The following is a 7,309-nucleotide window of genomic DNA, read 5'->3' on the forward strand; positions in this document are numbered from 1 at the left end:
CTCCGCCTCTCTCTCTCTCTCTCTCTCTCACACATTGCTTCCTCTTCCTCTCTGCACCCACACGTACGTATTTGGTGCTTCCTGGCTTGTGTACAGTGCAGATGCCTCAGGTGTGTTCGCTTGACGTGGTTTCAAGTTGTTGCATCGTTGGAGACCCTTTGAGAAGACCAACTTCGCGCATTGCCGCACTATTCCACCTGAAGCATGCAAGCTCCACTGCCCCATAGCTGTGGTAACGTGGTTAAATGTGCAAGCCTGTCTCAATTAAAGGGAGCGTGAGGGCAACATATAACTTCACTTAATTGAGAAGATTTGACAGTTTATAATCAGTTGCAATTTTTGATTAGTTGATTAGCTTTTAAAGTGCACACTTCTAATTAAAATTTCCCGCTTCCTGAATAGTGATATGACGTAGTTTGCTTGAGAGACAGAAATGGGGAAGTCGTCGTGCTGACTCCACGCAAATATATGGAGTATGGTGGAAAGCAGAGATTGAGTTATTACTGCTAACCTTACTAAACCTTTCGAAGCACTTCGTTTGCGTATTAGCATCCTGATAGGTTCCGTGCATTTTTGAGACAATGAACCTGCAGCTGAAGGCTTTATCCAGCTAGAGTTGGACAACCTGAACCCAACTGTACCGTGAATGTAAAAGTGAAGAAAAAAATACAAGCTCACAGAGTTCCTTGTACTTATTTTGGTTTAAATAGTGCATGGCTGTAAAAGCGGTGCTTTTACACCACTCTCACAGCTGCCACACAGCGGTGGCACCTTGTTCTTGGCTTAAGGGGGGAGGTGGGGATTGGAGCAAACTTTATTTCTTCACTCCAAATGGTGATATTAAAAGTTTCATAATGTTTCAGGTGTGTTTGTGTTACGGAGATTTACATATTGCCTACTCGTGGAAAGCCTAGTGAAGTGACGAAACATGGTAGGAAGTTCTGAACTTTTAAATTGTAGTCAAAAGAACACTACAGGGTGTGACATTCTTAGAATTTTTTTTAAATCCTGTGTTTTTTATATATACGTACTGCATTATTTTCACCTGTAACCATTTGGACACAAAGAAATAACAAGGCCCTAAATTTAGCACTTCAAGAAAAAAAAAAAAGGAACAAAATCTGTCCAGCGGTTGCAGTGGTATCTTCTCCATGAGCAACAGGGATTGCCTGAAACGCAATTTTAAGAAAACGGCTCTCAAAGCTTACGGAGCGTTTGATGTCCTTCAAAAGGCACCGGGCGCATAGCCCTTGCTGTCCTTGCTAGGAATGACCTCTTGGGCTGTTTCCCCTTGATCTGATGTGGTGTTGCGAAAATGGGTGTTTTTCGGTCATCGCAATCAGTTTCACTTCCGCCTCCGCAGACAAAATAATTTTTTTAGCGCCTTTAGAGGCCGTTTTTTGGCACGATATTTCTGTACAGCATATAATAAGAGTTCTGGAAGCCAAAGCACGCAGTTTCCAAAAATTTATTTTTTCGGCGATTTCCGCGACCCAATCCCCGCGTCCCCCCTTAATCCTCCCAAACTGGCGTTTGTTTTTAAATGGCATCGGCCAATCTGTACAAGTCAATTGGTGAGACAGGAAACGCCTCAAGTGGACACCACTCAATCCTTGACTAATAACTATGTGGCTTAACTAAACGCAATTTTATTAAGCCTGATATATCTGTTATTCCGTTGTAGCTGTATTATGGCTGAAACAAAGTAGTGCAGCACCTTCGTGGTCCCTTTAACAGGTTTGCCCTAGAGCTGAACTTTCCAGACAAACGTTGCCTCTCCTGAACTGCGGTAACGTGTGTTGCAATAACTGTCAGCTGTTGCCGAGGTCTTTTTGCACAACTTTAGGTCGGCTCGCAGGCTGTTGGTATAAGCCATGGCAATTTTGACATGTGCCCGACTCGCCATGTTTCGGAAAAAAGACCGTTTGCCAGCATCCAGAAAATCTGACGGGCATCACCACAATCCTCTAGCCAGTGGTTCGAGTAGTTGGGCAGCTGTGTTGATGCACATGAAGTCTTGCGTGCTTGGTTGCACACTGTGTCATCGCGTGCTTATTACGTCATCCTGTTTGTGCGCTGCTTTTCACCATGGAGCCATCCTTACACCACTTGTTGATTGATGATTGATTCTAGGGTTTAACGCGCCGACGCAACGCAGGCAATGAGGCGCGCCGTAGTGGAGGGCTCCGGATTAATTTTGACCACCTGGGGATCTTTAACGTGCGCCGAAATCTCGTACACACGGGCGTTTTTGCTTTTCGCCTCCATCAGAAAAGCGGCCGCCGCGGCCGGGAATCGAACCTGCGACCTCGTGCTCAGCAGCGCAACGCCTTAGCCACTGAGCTTACACCACTTGTTCGGTTGGTTAATGGCTGCCTCCTGAAAGCAGTTGCTTCGTACTGCTTGCTGCAAAGTGCCTGGATAAGCAGTGTCACCACTGTGCCTTGTAAGGCGGCCCGTTGGAGTGGTGTTTAAAGAAGCCGGTCCTTTGATGCTTGTCAGCAGCTTCGGCCCGCTGCAGTGTTGAGCTTGATTGAGGCGCACAGCAGTGGACATACATTTTGAGTCAAGTTTAAAGTGAAACATGCTGAGTTTTGACTGCGATGCAAGAAGTACCGTATTTACTCTCGTAATGAACCCACTTTTTTTTTTTCTAGAAAATTCGGCATGAATTTGGGTTGGGGGGGAGCATTCATTATGCGGGAAAAAGTTGCAAGAGAGTTCTAAAGGTTGAAATTTAATACAATAATGTTGCTAAGAGAAGTGCTGTCAGAGCTTTACCATTTTCGTAAAAACACGTAGGTAATCATGTAATCAAATTTGTTTTTTATTCCCATCATGCCAGTGGCCCCCTACTTGCCATGGCACTGTCCTCCTCAATGAGGTCTCTTGCGGCTTCACTTTTGTTGTCGGCCCACAGCACACCATCTTCCGTGCTGTCAAGGCACTCCAAAATTTCTTTTCCCACACCGAGAAACTTCCCTTCTTTGGGCCCTCGAAACACACGGCGATTTCTGGTCACCGCCCGAAAGCCTCCTGTTTTTGCCCATGGCATACCCGCACTGGGTCAACACTGAAGTGCCGCCCAGCCGCGCGGTTTCCATGTGCATCAACACATGCTCCTCCACCTTCAGTTTAAAACCGGCTGTGCAGCTCATGTACTCGCCCATCGTACGGCGCGCACCAGGAGCAAAAAAAAAAAAAGAGGTCTGAACACAGCTAAACATTACCATGAAGCCGCAGTCACGGAGTCACGGAACAGCACAGAGCAGGGAATGAGTACGGAGTACGTTTATTGCTTTGTTTGCACACCACCAGAACCAGCCGAAACAGCAAAGAGCAGAGAATGGTGCGGAGTAAGTTTCGTTCTCTGTTCACACACCGCAGCGTTTTTATGGCACAAGAAGGTTTGTTTTGCGTTCAGCAGCTAGTGCTCCGCAAAAGCGCAATTTGCGGAGCTCCAGCTATTGTTGAGATTTCTTCTCCGGCTACGGTTGATACAGTTGAACACGGATATATCGAACACGGATATATCGAATTATTGTCTATATCGAACAGTGCAAACATCCCCTTGAAAATCCCATGCAAAAGTATAGGGCTGTTGTGCGCGTGTATCGAACTCCTGATCATGGGCAGATTCGATATATCGAATTCAGCGCCGAAGGTGCCCCTTAAAGTTTGCTTGTTCTGATGGGGTGGAGTTGATGATAATGTTGACTCATCGCAGGAGCTGCCTGGCTTGGTGAGGCAGGGGCGGCGTTCGCGGCATTATGTTGCTTCGATGGCCTTCAACAGCTGTTTTCACGCTAGCCCGAGGGGCAGCTCTGTGATAGCTTGAACGCGGATAGTGGTTGGGGCGAAAGAACATAAAGAAGCAAAAGAAATTGACCGGAGGCACTCTTTTTCTGTGATTTAGCTATTTGGTGGCTCGTGCAAGGGGACCGATGCGGCGTTGTATGTTTGTTTTGTCCAAGGCCTTCATTTCGGAGCATCGAAAGCGGGAATTCGTTGGGTGCAGGCTGCTGAAAACATGTTGGTTGAAAAGGCGTTCGGAATTCCTCGCAGTAGTTTTGCGGGCGATGCACGCATCTACGTTGACGTAAAGGCGAATGCAGCACAACCCGCCCCGGCTATTCCGTAGCGTGCCGGGTGCAAAGCGACTGCATTGCACGCCTCCAGATGGGGGAGGTGTTCAGTTCGAATACTGAAGATAACGCCACTCAGTGCCTGACAACGTTCCCAACCGCCTACTGCTGTCGAGATTCTGTCAGCGTTATTCCCCTCTGTTGTGGTACAGTGTACAACGTTGATTTTCTCATTTGTGCGTGTTTGTAATCTTTAAGACAGTTTGGCGAACTTTACGACGCAGAATAAAAAACAAGCGAAGCTCGAATACATTTCAGTGATAAATAAAGTGCGGTGGTCATCATGCTGCGATTCGGATTTTCCGTGCTTTGAGGGTCAAAACGGTAAACTATCACTTTCCATGACTTCAGAAAACTCTCAGTGATGTGCGGAGTTGTCATATAACCTTCAGATAGGCGTATTTGATATATCGAATTATCGATATATCGAATTCTTTCACGATCCCCTTGGAGTTCAATATATCCGTGTTCGACTGTATTTCCTTTTGTTGGAATGCGTTTTTAGCATTTCTGCGCGTACTGTAGTGTGATATCAAGTTGTTGCGTTCGTCTATGGCATCAGCAACCATGCTGAGATAAAAACATTCCCGCTGCACTTTGTATTTAAAGTGACAAAAACTAAATTCTGAAGAAGAAAAGTGGGGGGAGGGTTCATTACGCGAGTGGGTTTACTACGCGAGTCAATACGGTATTTAGTTTCAACACTGTGCGGCCCAAGCCATCCGGGTAACGTCCTGTGGGCCGAGCAGTGCGGGAGGGTTCTTTCGCCAGCACTGTAGTAGGTGCACTGCATCACAGCATAGGTTAAGATGCTGGCGTGCATTTTTGTGCCAGTCAGTCACCGCTGTTTGTCTCCGGGCGCTTTTAGTTTTCTTTTCAGTGTTCGCTCCAAGTGTAAAAGCCCAGTGCAGCAGTGCTGGGTCCTACAGAAAACTTTACCTGTGACTGAATGCGTCCAAGCGATTTTTGTGTAACAAATTAATTTCCCCACAAAGCGGCAACCATGTGTAAGTTCCTGCCTTCGATACGGCAGTTCACGAATGACAATTTCTTTGGTTGGCTTGTTTCTGGTGGTGCTCTTCTGGCAAGTGTTAAGCCAATGGTGCCCAGTGTTTGTGGTGTTTGCCAGGAGGCAAAACTTCTAACAGCAGGGCTGTTTAGGCTGACACAAATCCGTCTGGCGGAGTCTGAAAACCTTGAGCGCACATGCATGCCTCACGGTGACCGCCCAGCGCTGTTTAGTCTTCCGCGTGGGCTTATGCCACGTGAGGAGCTCCCGCCTACGTCGTCCTGTAGCAACCGGCGCACTATGGGTCTGCCAAGCCAAAGACGATGACGACGAATCTGTCAAGCGACCCCTTCACAATCCACATGTGGAGACGGCCACCGGACCAGCTGATGAAGAAGTAGAGGTCTACCAGGGAGGACGCGCTACAAGAGGATATGTCCTACACAGCTGTGCTGTCGGAACACGACGACGATTGCTACTGAATAAAATGCTGTACAAACTTTAATGGCCTTTGCTTTAAAGCGCCGTCCAAAATGGCTTTGCTCTGCTGGGGTCCGGCTGCTCCCTCCCTCCTGGGATGCGTGTACGCGTTTCCTAGTCAGTACAGCCAGCCGTCATCTGAGCTTGCTATGGGAGTTATATCACAGCACAAACGTACCTGAGGCATACAAAACCACTCAAACAGAAATAAATAACAGCCAAAACAGACTTACAATGGTTAAAAACCACGGTTTTGAAAAATATCCAACAGAAATAGCCGAAACCGACCTAAAGGGGCGAACCCACAAAAGCGTACAAAAAGCAGTAGCTGAAGCTGGCCAAAAGGCAACGAAAATACCCGATATCCCATTTACAATGCATAAAGATGTGATGAATAGATTATATGCGTTATAAAAAATGTTAATATTCAAATATGCCAAACCCTTGAAAATGAAAAAAAAAGAAGCGGTACCGGGATTTGAACCCGGGTTAGGACGTTTGTTTCGCAGGAGCGCGAGTACTACACTATGAGAGCAAGCGTTCCTGAAGCAGTTTTTTGATGCATCGCTTGGAACTAATTTTACAGCTCGTAAACTTTGGTAGCACCAGTGGCAAGGAGCCATTTTGAGTGCCCATTTCAAACACCAAAGTTTAACGAGCTGTAAAATTAGTTCCATGCGATGCATCAAAAAACTGCTTCGATTATTGCACTCAGCAGGGTTCATAGTATTGGAAAATATAAAGATTACAGTTCAGTTTTATGACCAACACTGTTTTGTCTATTGCTTGACTAAAAATGGCTAATTAGTGATAATTATCTTGGGAACTAATTGACCTACTGAGAAAATAATGGCATATCTGAAATCAGTGGGAGAAAAGCAGCAAGACTGAGAAGTTTTACAAAGTTCACTAGAAAATTAAAAGAGGCTGTTTTAAGACCAGTGTCCCCCCTTAACACTGCATGCTGCCAGGGTCATATTCAGGGCACTACGAAATGCACAGTGTCAAGCCGCTGCACAGCATTAGCCATGACAAACTAACCTCCGTTAATAACAAGAACAACATGCAGGATTTATTTTAGAAAAACGTCCGACAGCTGAGAAGTTGCAAAGGATTGTTATTTCCACTGAAGCTCATACCCAGGCTGTCGGAGTGGGAGCCCAGAGGCATTAGTGAAATGAAGGCTCATTTATCGGCTGCTTAATAAAGAGCATAACGGGAGTGTTCTAAGCGAACTACTAGATGGCACCAGGTTACGCCGTCAGTGCCTGGGTTCTACCCACGGAGGAATGGAATCTTGTGCCCTGTTTGCGTCTGCATTAGCCAGTGGATACTCAGCTGAGCAACTTTGAGGTCTTTGGCCTGGACTGCCAAGTGATGAGGAATATGGCAGCGGCTTCATTTTTTTTCTCGCTTTTAGAGCTTCTGAGGAAAGAAAACGCTGCCTTTTTCATCATATGCTATGCCTAATCATAACGTTGGTCACTACAGAAATGTTTCTGGACATGCAGTTACTCCTCCTTGGTCTGAATGCTTCGGAAACGTTTCGGAACGAAGGTCGGAAGTCCTGTGCAACATCTTGTTCCGTTTGTTCATAGCAGGAGCCCCGTATATTATGTGGGCTACTGACATAAAGTTGTGACGAAAGTTTTGACTGGTGCCATCTGAAACATTT

This window comes from Haemaphysalis longicornis, unplaced genomic scaffold (assembly GCF_048455015.1).
Source record: "Haemaphysalis longicornis isolate Haplotype H1 unplaced genomic scaffold, Haemaphysalis longicornis Haplotype H1 scaffold_7, whole genome shotgun sequence".
NCBI lineage: Eukaryota > Metazoa > Arthropoda > Arachnida > Ixodida > Ixodidae > Haemaphysalis > Haemaphysalis longicornis.